This window comes from Hyla sarda, chromosome 10, assembly GCF_029499605.1.
Source record: "Hyla sarda isolate aHylSar1 chromosome 10, aHylSar1.hap1, whole genome shotgun sequence".
NCBI classification, from domain to species: domain Eukaryota; kingdom Metazoa; phylum Chordata; class Amphibia; order Anura; family Hylidae; genus Hyla; species Hyla sarda.
Window position 1 is genome coordinate 142,289,100 of NC_079198.1, and position 15,334 is coordinate 142,304,433.

General features: G+C 45.3%; 1 long non-coding RNA gene across 2 annotated transcripts in view; it reads right to left on the reverse strand.

Annotated features, from left to right (window-relative positions):
- The window catches only part of LOC130293377 (uncharacterized), a 102,346-nt gene extending 96,665 nt beyond the window's left edge, over nucleotides 1-5,681 (reverse strand). For both annotated transcript variants that reach the window (XR_008848193.1, XR_008848194.1), the window contains exon 1: nucleotides 5,493-5,681. This is a non-coding gene — a long non-coding RNA (uncharacterized LOC130293377). The remainder of the gene's footprint in view (nucleotides 1-5,492) is intronic.
- Between the last annotated feature and the right edge of the window lie 9,653 nt (nucleotides 5,682-15,334).

Sequence of the window (15,334 nt, forward strand, 5' to 3'; positions counted from 1 at the left end):
ATATTCAGACCCCCAGCAGACTCCAAAATATTCAGACCCCCAATCAGACTCGTAAAATATTCAGACCCCCGATCAGACTCGTAAAATATGCAGACCACCAGCTGACTCCAAAATATTCAGCCCCCAGACCAGATTTCAAACTAGTCTGACCCCCGACCAATCCAGTCCTCCCACACTGCCTACTCCCTCTTCACTCCTCCTGCCAATTCCTTCCCAGTGGCTGCAGAACATTTCAGGACACAACAAATTATTGCTCTGCTGTCAGTAAATCTGAAGCACCTTCTGCATTCGTTCCTTGTCTGCTTCTCTGCCTGTGGCTTTTCTCAGCACAAGGCAGCATGCTGTAACCATTCAACAATAATAATAATGAAATATATATATATATGTGTGGGTGAGTGCGTCTGTATATGACAGAGATGTAGCTGTATGGACTGGGTAGAGGCAGTGACATCATTTAGGGGCGATTCTTTAAGCTCAGAAACAATATCCAGCCACTCCTTTTGAGACAGCAGATGATGACGGGTCATCTTGGGACAGAGTAGCTGGGAGCTGCTGAGACAACACCACACTGACAATGAGAGAACTACACAATTTCCTGCCAGGGAGGAAGCATGGAAAAGTATGCAGAAGCTAGCACAATTTGTGATAACACTGTATTAGTAAGTTATACATTTTGGGGTAATAGTCTTTTTTAATACAATTGTTTTTATAACCAGTCCCTCAGCCCTGACCCTGGTCCTATAACCGGTCCTTCAGCCCTGACCCTGGTCCTATAACCGGTCCTTCAGACCTGACCCTGGTCCTATAACCAGTCCCTCAGCCCTGACCCTGGTCCTATAACCGGTCCCTCAGCCCTGACCTTGGTCCTATAACCAGTCCCTCAGCCCTGACCCTGGTCCTATAACCGATCCCTCAGCCCTGACCCTGGTCCTATAACCGGTCCCTCAGCCCTGACCCTGGTCCTATAACCGGTCCCTCAGCCCTGACCCTGGTCCTATAACCGGTCCCTCAGCCCTGACCCTGGTCCTATAACCGGTCCCTCAGCCCTGACCCTGGTCCTATAACCGGTCCCTCAGCCCTGACCCTGGTCCTATAACCGGTCCCTCAGCCCTGACCCTGGTCCTATAACCGGTCCCTCAGCCCTGACCCTGGTCCTATAACCGGTCCCTCAGCCCTGACCCTGGTCCTATAACCAGTCCACATATGAGCTGTTATTTCTTTATTTTTCTTTTGTCATTATTATTTTTCCTTTTAGTTCGTTTTTGTTTCTTAAATTCTTGTTTATTATTTGACTTTGACAAAATACAAATAAATTGCAGCGAGAAATCATCAGGAGGTTTTATTTTTTATTCCGACTGTACAGGCCGCCGCCGCCGCCGCTCCTCCGCTCGTCTCCGTAATCTGATGGAAGTCGTCATCAAGTGTCAATCAATCAGTCCATTTAGCAGAAGAAAAATAGGTACATTAAATACGAGCTGGTTATATTGATTTGTCATTGCGGCGATGGATTTGTATTATAATTACGGAGAGGTAATGTTTCTCATCGTCGTTCACAAAGTCATAATGTTAAGTGTGATGGATGGAATATTCCAGGAGTTCTGCACATTTTATTCTTCTTTTTAAAGGGGTACTCCAGATGAAAAATAAATTTTTTCAAACCTGCTGGTGCCGGAAGTTCTACATATTTGTAAATTACTTCTATATTAAAATCGTAACCCTTCCAGTACTTATCAGCTGCTGTATGCTCCACAGGAAGTTGTGTAGTTATTTCCAGTCTGACCACAATGCTCTCTGCTGACACCTCTGTCTGTGTCAGGAACTGTCCAGAGCAGGAGAGGTTTGCTATGGGGATCTGATTCTACTCTGGACAGTTCCTGACACGGACAGAGGTGGCAGCAGAGAGCACTGTCGTCCGACTGGAAAGAACTACACAACTTCCTGTGGAGCATACAGCAGCTGATAAGTACGGAAAGGGTTAACATTTTTATATAGAAGTAATTTACAAATCTGTATAATTTTCCAGTACCAGTTGATTTGAATTATTATTTTTTTGCCTCTGGAGTACCCCTTTAAATCTAATAATATTATGGGGTAGATCTAATGATATGATAGATGCCTGAAATGTAACTGCTATTGGAACTGAGTCCTCCTCTGAAGGCGTTCCACCATAATGACCCCGTATTATGTAGCCAAAGGGAGTCTGACCACTAGGGCACAGACCAGTCATAAGAATGGGGGGGTGCTGGTTGACCCATTTGAATGGAGCGATGGTACAGTGGTCTCCAAACCTGCGAACCTCCAGTTTTTGCAAAACTACAACACCGTTGCTCTCCCTGTCCGGACATGCTGGGAGTTGAAGTTTTGCAACAGCTGGAGGTCTACAGTTTGGAGACCATTGTGTTATTGTTTTAAAGAGGTACTCTGTCCCTAGATATTTTATCCCCTATCCAAAGGACCCTCTCGCAATCTCTTTCCGTTTAGATCGTTGGGTGCCGGCGGCAGGGGTCGTGACGTCACGGCCACGCCCCTTGTAACGTCACACCACGCCCCCTCAATGCAAGTTTATGAGAGGGGGCGTGGTGACCGCCATGCCCCCTCACATAGACTTGCATTGAGGGGGCGTGGTGTGACATCACTAGGGGTGTGGTCGTGATGTCACGATCCTCGCCTCCCGCTTCAAGCGTTCGAAAAGAACGTTCCGAACGATGAGGCAGCGGAGTACCTATTTAATTTTGTTTTTCTGCCTCCCCTTTAAAGGGTTACTCCGCTACCCAGCGTTTGGAACCTTGAGTTCTGAACGCTGTGTGCGGGCTTCCGTGTTCAAGCCCGCCCCCTCAATGCAAGTCTATAGGATGGGGCGTGTTGGCTGTCACGCCCCTTTCCCATAGACTTTAATTGAGGGGGCGGGCCGTGACGTCACAAGAGCGCGGGCCGAGAACACAGAAGCCCGCACACAGGGTTCGGAACTTAACGTTCCGGACACTGGGGAGTGGAGTAACCCTTTAAACAGCCGCCCTAGGCCTGGGCCTATTCAGTGCACACACTGGACCAGCGGTTTCCAAACTTCGGACATCCGGCTGTTGTGAAACTACAACTCCGCTGCAAATCTGTATTGATTGTGAATGACTTGTAATATAGAAGCTCAGATCGGAATGAATAAAAGATGAGAAGGGCCAAGTGTTTATAAAGTTACTTATCCTTATACGCAGATCTACATTACATAATGACATTCGGTAGTGAAGCTATATAAACCGCCATGTTCTCCAGAGCCTTGTACTATATGGGAGTCATATCATTTCCTCCGTTTCCATTGGGGGCCATAGAGCCGGCGTTGGCCATATTGCATCTCGCTTTTATTTCTTTATCTTTTGAGGTTTATTCCGAGTTTGATTGGATTTTCTTTTTCTTTTTTTTCCAGCTGTCTATTTGTTCTGTCATGGTACAGACGCAGTTCATTCATTGACTCGGAGGCACTCCCAGGCGTGTCCCCAAAGAGCCCCATTACTCATTATTAAGCACGTCTGATGATGCAATTAAATACAAATGTTACGCACATTTGACTATAATGCACAATCTCAAGATCCTAACAGATGTTATCATTAGGTTTAGGCCAATGGTGCAAAGCTAAGACCTCATTATCATATTTTAAGACCAGCTGTTATCCGCCCGGCTTCTCCTCACGCTCAAACAAAGTCAAATCCCTGAAAGAAATTTCATTACTTTTACTTGAAAGTAACTTTCATCAGCAGTAACTATAATGTGGATGTGCCATCGTGGCACGGACCGGGCCTGAACGTGGAGATGAGACATAGATGTTACTCTAGATATGAAGATCTCCTAGTACATGTGTGTGATTGGGATCATACCATTGGGTTCTTTGCTTATGAGTATCAATGAAGCCAGATCGTTCCCCCTGAGGACACCATCTGTAGGGTGGTGAAACATGTTGAATGGAGGGACACTGAAAAATGGGGATTCTGCTATTCCTACATTTACATTGCAATTGCATGTGGATACAATGTTTTCCCTGTGACTATTGCACCAGTGTGATTATACGATATTTCTATATACAGGACCTTTACTGGACTTTTAGGAGGAAATTTATCTAAACCTGTCTAGAGGTAAAGTTGCCCAGTTGCCCATAGCAACCAATCAGATCACTTCTTTCATTTTAAACAAGGCCTCTGTACAATGAAAGAAGCGATCTGATTGGTTGTTAATGGCAACTGGGCAACTTTTCCTCTGGACAGGTTTTGATAAATCTCCCTCTTAAAGTTTTATTCCTAGTTTTAGGTAAAAGGTATTTTCTTGAGTAAGTGTTTGTTTTGCACTGTCCTCAATGTACAGAGCCCAGCTTGCCCTCAGTGTACAGAGCCCCGCTTGTCCTCAGTGTACAGAGCCCCGCTTGTCCTCAGTGTACAGAGCCCTGCCTGTCCTCAGTGTACAGAGCCCCCGCTTGTCCTCAGTGTACAGAGCCCCGCTTGTCCTCAGTGTACAGAGCCCCGCTTGTCCTCAGTGTACATCACGGTGAATATGGTCCGATGAGACTCCCCAAAGGCCTGCAACTGTTTTAGATGCTGATCAGTACTGATTGGGGCATTTCATGGGTTAAATGAGTTCTCCACCATAATGTGATTTTACTATTTACTTGCCAGACAGTAATAGCCATGTTTGGGAAGGATCCGCACTTGTCTTAGGACTAAATGGCCGTGTTGTGAGATTACCATAACGCTGGGGCTATCTTTTTGTGAACTGGCTATTTCCTGTTGGAGTTCCTTCCCCCAAACTACAAGTCCCATGATTCATTGTTTGTGTGAGGTCACTTTTCTCCCTTCCACACATCAGCCACCCCACCCATTGAAACAAACCTGTGCTCCCCTCTATGCAATAGACCAGTGTTTTCTGAACAGGGTGCTTCCAGCTGTTGCAAAACTACATTTCCTTGCAGAATTATCTCCCTTCCACCCAGCCCATTGAAGCAGAGAGGCTCCCTCTGATCACCTGATTAGTGATGTAATGTCTCAGGCCGCACTGCAACCTGGGAAAACCTGAGACAACACTCATTTTGTATGCTGTTAAAAATAGACATTGGGACAAAAATCACATAAGAATTGCGAGACCATCAAACACAGGTACAGACACTATATTATGAACTACACTAGCACAGTCAAATGAAAAGACATACCGGAATACCCCTTTAATTAGGGCACTATGACATTTCTGTGTTCTTTAGGGGTTAAAAACTGAACAATTTTTCTTTTTGTTATTTCTCTTTTTATTTTGCTCATATCTCATTTACATTATTTTTCTAAATTAAATTGTAAGAGATAAATTATAATTAGAGAAATGTCATTCAACAACTGTTCCTTCTCGTTTTCCTGCCATTGCTTCTTAAGATAAATATGTGTTTTATTAGAAGCGGTTCTTTTCTCCATGCTCATTTACAGAACACATTTGATGTTTGGGAAATTAGTTATGATCTTGGTTCTTACCTTTCTCCTTCAGGGTCTCCTCTTGTGACTTTCAGATATAATTGGCTCTTTGTGCCCTAACCTGCTGCAACTCTGGCGAGACTCCATGCTATAAAAATCCTTTGGACAGTCGGCTGTGCGATTCCCCCAGGAGGCCGTCTCCCTATTCTCTCTATGCAGACTTAATAAGAAGAAGACAGAATAAAAGTCTATACAGATAAAGCAATTAGTATGAGCTGTCTACAATGTTCTCTACTGCAGAGATGACTATTAGTTTTATTACTAGACCCATATTAACGGAGGAAAGGACTTAATTATAAAAATATGGTTTGTGACCTTAAGAGAAGGACAAAAGGTCATTCAGAGACAATGTGATTGTGGCTGGAAATAAGATGACAAAACTGGAGTTTACATATAGCAGATTTTTTGGGTCCTATCAGTTGCTCCCAGTACAGTCAGGTAGAATTGTATACCAATCGGAAGCTCACAAAAACAAATATATGAAAGCAGGTAACAAATAATAAAAATATATACAACAATGAGAAGAAAAGAAACGGAGAAAAGATGACTGTATTCAAGGCAGGTAGGTAGCCATCCAGGTGTCTGTTCTTCTTCTTAGTGGGGAGGCGGTAGATGTTCCGGGGGAAGCTTCTGACGGCGGCCAGGGACTGTATCACGCCCTTTGGTGCTTCGTCAGGCCGCGCTTCCCTCCATGTTTTTTCCTCTTATTTCCTTAGGACATGGTCCTGTACTCCCCTTGGGCCCTGTCAGGTTGAGTCCCTCAGTGACCTGGGTGCTCCCCTGCAAGGTCTCCCCCTGTTGGTTTTATAAAGGTGTTTGTTTCACTTTGCCTAGTCAGGATCCCTATGTATAGGTAGTATAGAGGACCTGTGGGAGGTCTCAAGGACCTGTGTAAGTCTATCTCGTTATGTTACGCAGTCACATGATTTGTTGTCACATGTTCTCCCAGAAAGCACCAGCTTAACCTATGACCCGCAGCTTGACCAATGGGCTTTAGTTCAGCCCCCCACTATATAAAGGGGCGGCCATTACAATTCACTCTTATCATCTCTTACCATCTGCTACTGAGACAGCAACCACCAAAGATCTCAGTTCAAGTGATCAGCATCTGGAGGCCACAAAGCTACAGTCATTCCAGTAAGTCTCAAGTCTATGTCTGCTGTCACTGAAACTAGTCAAGTCCTGCACATAGTCAAGTCAAGTCTAATTTCAAGTCAAGTTAATTACAAGTATATTGGTCCAGCAAGCTGCAATGTCCTCTGGGTCCTGGCCATCTCTCTGGGAATTCTGGCCTTAGCTGTGAAGATAATTCCATCTGTCTTATACTCAGAAAAGCCTCCGATTGACCATAACTGGTTGTGGACTCTCATTTTACTTCTAGCAATTGGGATAGTGGAGAATCCGGGCGTGTGGTGTTCCGGAACCCGAAAACCACACTGGTGTCACAAACACTAAGGGTTAATACCATCCAGCCCCCGGGGTTAATACCATCTGATCCCACCACCTACACCACTACACCCGTGGTCCCGCCCGGCATACACCCGGTGGTCCACTACAATAACAAGGTCCAAAACAATATACAACACTGTAAAGAGGTCAGGGAAATGGGCCAGGACACCTAGGGTTGCTCTTTCCGAGTGTTGCTTTGGAAGAGAGGCAGCTGAACGAGAGTTGTAAAGCAGGAGTTTGAGATCGCTGTGAGTGTTACTTTCCTTATACTCTAGTGACTTTAAACTTACAAGGTCTACAGAGAATTTATTTGTAATATTTACTGTCTGTTTTGGACCGTTAATCTGTGAAATCCCCATAATTAGATGGCCTCCATATTGTAACATACAGTTCGGTGTACATCTTGCACAATGTATACAATCCTTGAACAGCAGTTTGAGGTGCATATTGTTGTGCGAGTTGTTCATTGGGAAGCCCAGATCCTGGATCTAGAGGAGCGACTGGCAACACTGAGACGCATTGACAACTTGAAGAGGAGTCTCCTGCTCACTGAGCAAGTACTCTCTAGGGTAGAGGTGGGGAGGACGGACAGTGGGATGGAGGTGCAGGACCAGTCAGGCAGTTAGCTGGGTTACAGTTATTAAACAGGGTAGAGGGAAAAGGGTCAAGGAGGCTAGTCCTGAACTGGCACACCCCAACAAGTTTGCCCAGTTGGCAGATGAGGGGGATGTTGTTTCAGAGCTATCAGTACTGCAGCAAGACTCCGCCTCTGACCGCCAGGGGGGTGTCTGCTCCAGAGAGGAGGGAGGGAAGAGTACAGGGCAGGCCAAACAGGTACTGGTAGTGGGGGACTCTATTACTAGGGGGACAGACAGGGCGATCTGTCACAAAGACCGGGATCGCCGAACAGTGTGTTGTCTGCCTGGCGCTTGGGTTCGCACATTGCGGATCGGGTTGACAGGTTGCTGTTGCCGGAAAGTTGAACAGATTTGTAAATGACTTCTATTAAAAAATCTTTATCCTTCCAGTACTTATGACATGTAACCAACCAAGGTCAAAATACACAGAATAGAACCAGCTAGGGGCAATATAAGAGCTAGTGCAAACTGTTTCAAACACAAGCAAGGAATTACATTTTTTCCTTTCTAACTCAACCGGTGCCAGAAAGTTAAATAGATTGGTAAATTACTTCTATGTAAAAATCTTAATCCTTCCAGTACTTATCAGCTGCTGTATGCGCCACAGGAAGTTGTGTAGTTTGCTATGGGGATTTGCTATGGGGATTTGCTATGGGGATTTGCTCCTACTCTGGACAGTTCCTGACATGGACAGAAGTGTCAGCAGAGAGCACTGTGGTCAGACTGGAATGAACTACACAACTTCCTGTGGAAGGATTAAGATTTTTTAATAGAAGTAATTTACCAATCTGTTTAACATTCTGGCACTAGTTCATTTAAAGAAAAATAGTTAACCCATTAATAGTACACATTACTCTCCTCTGGCCCATGATGATAACCTTGCCCATGGCCTTGTCCGGGAGAAATTCTGCCTAAAGTAAAACCGTCTGGTAGTGAAGTCCAGATATAGAACTTGTGCACTTGTGGGACACTTCTCTTCACAGCGAGTCAAAGGGAAATGATTTGTGAAATAAATGAGCTCGGGGGCCCGTGTGATGTTCAGCAGATTCAGTCCTAAAGTCTCCAGTTAGAATCTTACACTTAGGGATGATGAGGATTAATTGTCAGTGCCGACATCCTCTGTGACAGTGCCAGGACACAGCCAGGACCAATGCTAATGAACACACCTCTCCTGCCTCCGACTCTCACTCCAAGTCTTGTTTAGCGGACGCCCTCGGCTACAATGTGTCTGAAGAGATTTTTCCAACGATATTGTTACTTTCCTGCCACACGGATCAGTAATACAGAGCAGATTACACTACGGCTGCTGTGGGTTACGGGGCCTCTCAGTAATGGACGCTTTGGATGACTCTTGGCCAAATAGGCTCAGGTGTCACAGACTGCAGGTACATGCTGTTTATAAAAAGACCTGTAAGGGGTTAATAGCCCAACCTTTGGGACCAGGGACCCCCCCCTTTTTCTTATTGGTCAGAGTCAAGGGTATTGTGGTCCAGGTCCTATCTATGTAGGGCTAAGCCTTGCCCTTAGATTGTTGCCCTTAAAGGGGTCCTCTGCCCCTAGACATCTTATTCCCTATCATAAGGATAGGGGATAAGATGTCTGATTCCGGGGGTCTGGCCGCAGAGGACCCCAGCGATCTCCCTGTAGCACCCGGCATTTGTTTAGAGCGTCGGGTGCAGTGCTGGAGGCTCGTGATGTCACGGCCACGCCGTTTGTGACGTCACGGCCACACACCCTCAATGCAAGTCCCCCTCCCATAGACTTGCATTGAGGGGGGGGGGGGGGGGGTGGCCATGATGTCACAAGTCCCTGCCGAGCATCGCCTGTCATCCGGCATGGAGTGAAGTTTGCTCCGTGCACCAGATGTCTGGGGTGCTGCAGCGGAGATCACGGTGGTCCCCAGCGGTGGGACCCCTGCGATCAGACATCTTATCCCCTATCCTTTGGATAGGGGATAAGATGTCTAGAGGTGGAGTACCCCTTTAAATGATGTAAGGAGGCTGAAGAAAGACTTTCCAACCCGTAAATGCTGGCGGCAGGCACATCCCTTCAACCGCCATATTGGGTTACATACGAGTCCAACCTGACAAGTTGATTGGTTATTGACGTTCTATTGAACTGATCAACCTCATGTCCAATAGAAGAATTACAGATGTCCATGTTTTTTGTTCAGAGTATGGAGGACCATGCAGGTGTTCCACCCCCATCTTTCTCTTATGGTTATGTTCCGTACAGTCTGGCGCCATATTTGTCATCATAAATTGTTTTCCTCACCCATATGATGGGTTGTCTCAGGGTATAATCTATTCTCAAACACGTAGGACAAGAGCTCAGATGAGATGGCAGAGGATGATGCTTCATTTTGGGAGAAAGGGTGGAGCCAGGGAGTCAGAGACAACATCACATCAACAATGAGAGGTCAAAACAACTTCCTGTGAGGAGGGATAGAGGAGCCATTGAGCTGCTGAGACAGCACCACACTGACAATGAGAGGACTACACAACTTCTGGTCAGGAGGGAGAAAGGAGCAGGGAAGCTCGGGACACCACCACACTAACAATGGGACGACTACACAACTTTTTGTCAGGTATTCTAAGGAAAAACATACTGAAGCCAGTAACATACGTGATAACGCTATATGAGTATATATCAGAGTACCCCTTTACTATTACATTTTCTCTTCTTGAGTCCTGTTTTGGTTTCTACCTCACACATAACCCCACGGGCCTCCCGTTTACTATCGGTCAAGACAGTTGGGAAGTTCTTATTGGATAAAGACTGAACGACTATTGTACGGCCCCTCTACGTTCATTTGTGGTGATTCTATAGGGGACACTTAGGGTCTATCTGTCCACTCCAACCACCCTTAATGGGGTGCTCCGCTACCCCAGCGTTCAGAATGTTTTGTTCTGAATGCTGGGTGCTGGCGGCAATGGGTCCTGACATCATGGCCATGGCCCTCGTGGTGTCACGCCACGCCCCCTCAATGCAAGTCAATGGGAGGGGGCATGGTGTCCGCCACGCCCCCTCCCATAGACTTGCATTGAGGAGGTGTGGCATGATGTCATGAGGGGTGTGGCCGTGACATCACGACCGCTACTGCCCTCTGTAAGATCCCTGTGATCAGACATCCAAAGGATAGAGGATAAGATGTCTAGGGGTGGAGTATCCCTTTAAGTCTTCCCCCGGGGGCCCCATCTTATTTATACACCATTTTGGGATTATAAGGTAAATGATGCTCTATAATGTATTAGGGACATGGTACCACCCAAATATACCCTGGAGCCCCGGGGGTGTTATATAGGTGAATATAAATAATGATTGGTGAATCTCCTGGGTCGGACATATTGTTTCCTGTACGTGTAGATATTATCTAGGCCAGAATGTTTCGCTCATTTCTCTATAGACAAAGCGTCACCCCAGGTCCCCACGTTGTCCTGGTTTCCACTCACAATTCTTTCACTCACTTTTGTTACTTTTTTCAGATCATTTTTACACATTCTCTGTGAACATGATATCTCATTCTACGTGTTCTGGGCACCGCGCAGAAATAACCCGCTGTCCTCTAATATACTAAATAACATGTTGTATTTGTAGACGACCGAACAATAAAACGTGAACTAAAATGACACCAGGAGATTTATTTATTACGAATGATAACTCTGTATTTTATAATGTCTCTTATTTCATATATCACTAAATATTTAAAAAACAAAGGGCTATTCGGGTATAGATTTGTTTTATTTAGTTCAATAAATTTTTATTACTATTACTATAACCTCCTCTAGAGAACCCCAACCTCGCAATGACATCACCAGCCCTCCCCAAATAATCCAACCCCCCCTAGATACCCATCTCACAATGTCATCACCCCAGATAAAACTGCCCCTAATTCTGTGATCTCACTAAGCCTCTCCCTCTTACTTTGCCCTCTTCCCCTACCACCCCTCCAAATACAGGGGTTTTAACTACTACGGGTCCCGCAGGATTAAGCCCACCCCTTAGGATTAAGCCCCTACCCCGAGTAGTAAGCCCTCCCTGAGAATTACGCCCTCCTTGAGACTTAAGCCCTCCCCGAGGATTAAGCCCTCCCTGAAAATTAAGCCCTCCCCTGAGGATTAAGCCCACCCCTGAGAATTAAGCCCCCCACGGGGTCCACTTAGGGTGGGGCACCTTTGGTGCAGGGGTGGAGGGGCGGGATGGGGGTGTGGAGCGCCGCGCGGCGCCCCAGCCCAGCCTGCAAGTCAATGCTATGAGCATCTCTAAGTCGGCACTTGCTTACACAAATTAGGTCCCCGGCTTTGCCTGGCCGCCATTCCCAAACGGAAGGTCGCACAGACTAGATTGAGATCTTGTCTTGTAGTACTAGACCTCATGTAACACCCCTCCAAATAATTGTAATTATTTGAGGCCTCGTGATTTCATAAGTCTGTCCTTAAAGGGCTTATCGGGTGTCATTTTGTATATAATCAGCATTTAAAACGTGACCTCTGCCCCAATGTTTTGCCCCTTACTGGGTAATTTTATAGTTTAGTATCATAACTATTTTTGGACAAGTTATTGCCTGGTTTATGGTTAACACATTCACATCAGTAGAGCCTCCAAACAGGACTGAGCTGGAAATACTGTGAAAAGTTCTAGGGGAGAAGATTTCTGATCATGGGGATCCCATTGCTGGGGACCCCCTCGATCTGGGCTGCAGCACCCCAGACATCCGGTGCATGGAGCAAACTTCCAGATGACTGGCAATGTGGGGCAGAGGCTCGTGACATCACGGCCATGCCCCCTCAATGCAATGCAATGCAATCACGCCCCCTCCCATAGACTTTCATTGAGGGGCGTGGCCGTGACGTCACGGCGCTGCACCCAACGCTCTAAATGAACGCCAGGTGCAGCGGGGAGATCGCGGGGGTATAGGGTATAAGATGTCTAGGGGCGGAGTACCCCTTTAATATTATTTCCTTCTAGCTTGGAGGACAGAACATTACTAGAAGCATTTGTAGACACAGGAAATGATTCCGATAATGCCATTAATAAAATTGTTAAATTGTTCATTTGCATAGCACTTTTTATTATATATATTTGCCTCACATTCGAAATTGCACTTTACATTTTTTTTATAAAAAAATAGGCAGTTATTATTCTATTATGGAAACAATTATTAATAATGGAAACAAAAAACGTCACATTTCCAACTATAATTATAGTTCCAAATTCCTTTAATACTAAATTGAAAATAAACAATCCCCAAAACATATTCTAAATCTGTAAAAAAATGTAACTAATAGGGAGAAATGAAAATGGAGGAATTTAGAAGTTTTTTTGTTTGTTTGGCAAATCACGTGTTGTTTCCGCAGAAAACTAGAGGACTAGTTGTTTTATATTTATATTGTTGTGTATATTCTGGGGCAAACAACAGGGGCCCAAATTTGGTGCTCAACCTTATAAAAACCAGTCAGGTAGTGATAGTAATAGCTGTATGCTCCAAAGTAAGTTGTGTAGTTCTTTCCAGTCTGACCACAGTGCTCTCTGCTGACACCTCTGTCCATGTCAGGAACTGTCCAGAGCAGGAGACATTTTCTATGGGGATTTGCTCCTGTTCTGGACAGTTCCTGGCACGGACAGAGGTGGCAGCTGAGAGCACTGTGGTCAGACTGGAAAGAACTACACAACTTCCTTTGGAGCATAAACCATATTTTCTGAACTAACTCGGATTATATTCCCTAACTACTCCTGGTATGATTAAAAAGGAGAAAGTGGGCGTTCCCCAGCTGGCGGGATGTCACTGAAGCCTGTGATAGCTGTGCCCCGCCATGCCCTACACGCACTTCCTGAGTTTGGTCTCCTGCCAGACCGAGAGGAGACCAAACTAACTGTTTGACTTGCGCAGGGAACAGAACAGAGCCACCTAATGGCCGTTTTTTTCAGTCACATAAAAAACATATAAAAGGTTGAGAATTTTAGCAGCAAGTAAATAGCAAAGTGTCTTATAATTACCTAAGGAACAATATATTAAAAGTTTAGTTTGGTGACAGGTTCTCTTAAACCCCAAAATGTGCTATCTGCTAGATGTTTGGGCTTGATGGGAACCACCTACCATCTCTAGAAAAACCATCCCCAGGAGGTTGTCTTTACTGTTCAGTACATCAGGTGTCATTGTAGTGATGTAGATGACTGCAGAATCCTATATTAAGTAACGTTCCGTGAGATGCAGGATATATATATATATACCTTCCACCTCTCCTCCATATATTTATTTTCGGGTTCAGCCAATTAGGATGAACCTTAAGAATCCACAACCAGGAAATTAAGATCTGTGGATCGGAAAGGACGCCAATTACCGTTCACCTTCTTGGTAAGATGTGCCGCGTGTTCGGCCTTGTCTTCTATAAGAGCTGGACTTGTTATGTAGATGACGTTCTCGGGGCCATCCTAAAGCGGCTGAGAAATGTTACATTAATCTTAATCAGCTTCATACTTCACTTATCTTCAATGGCTTCTTGACTTGTTTCGTTCTTTCGACCCCAACCAAGTGTTGAGGAAATGCGTTCTGTAGAATAAAAAGTTTCTTCCCGTGTTTCTCATTGTTGTGAACATTGGCGCTGATTTACTAAGAGTGTTGTGTAGTTTTCTTCGTGGGTTTTGTTTCCCTACAAGTATTTTTCACGGTATTTATTAAGGTTTCCCTACATTTTGCACTTTTCCCTACATTTTGCTCTTTTTTACACCTGCTCTGATCTGTCGGGTTTTCCTCAAATCCACCACATTTTTTGTGGAAACTTTAGTAAATATGTTTGGATTTTTCAAAAATATCGGGATCACGCCCCCTTTTTGGCATCAATACCCCTTTTCCAGACAACCACGCCCTTTTTTCTGGGTTTTATTAGTAAAATGGAAATTTGGTCATTGGCGCATATGTCGGGTTTATAATAGTAAATCAGGGCCATTGTGATGTATAGGTACGCCCAGCTTCAGAATTTGTGAGTTCTTCCTCTCGAGTCAAAAAGGCCTACCTTGCCTTGGGTTTATGTATTATCTGTTATAGGGCCCCAAACCATTGCCTACTGCTACACGTGGTTTGGACTCACGTCTTACAGCTATATATTAGGTCCCCCAACCTCTGTGGTCTTTGGCATCTTCCCAGGTTGACCTTTCAGCCCTGCTTGTCTGTCCTTCCCTGAAAAGTGTATTATAATGAATAACACTGAAACACATGTTGGATCAGGGCTGAGTGGGTTCATATCAGGGCTCAAGTCCTGCAGGAACGTGTGGGAACTGAGTTCCTGCCCTTTTTCCACAGCAAGAACACTGCTTCCATTAGTTATGCAGGACCAGCCCTGGAGTGGAAGAGTTCTCACACTTTTTTCCCATGACTTAACCTCTGGTTCATATACTTTTATATACACTGCTCAAAAAAATAAAGGGGACATGAAGATAACTGTTACGTTATGCGCTCCGGCCGTAAACGCTGGCCGTGAGCGCATGGTCCCGTTACCTGACCAGCCCGTCACTCCCCTGGTTCTTCTCCTGCTTCTCTGCCTCTCTGCTTCGGCCCTGTCCCCTAGGGCGTGCGTGCGCCGTAGCTTTAAGATTTAAAGGGCCAGTGCGCCCATTAGTGAAGTAACACGTGTGGCTCATTGATAAATTCCTCCACCTTCCACACTCCCCTGCTGGATCTTTTTTGCCCTAGAGCTTTAGAGAAAGCATTCCTGTGTATTGCTTTGCCTTGTATCATACTACTGCTCCGTGACCTGA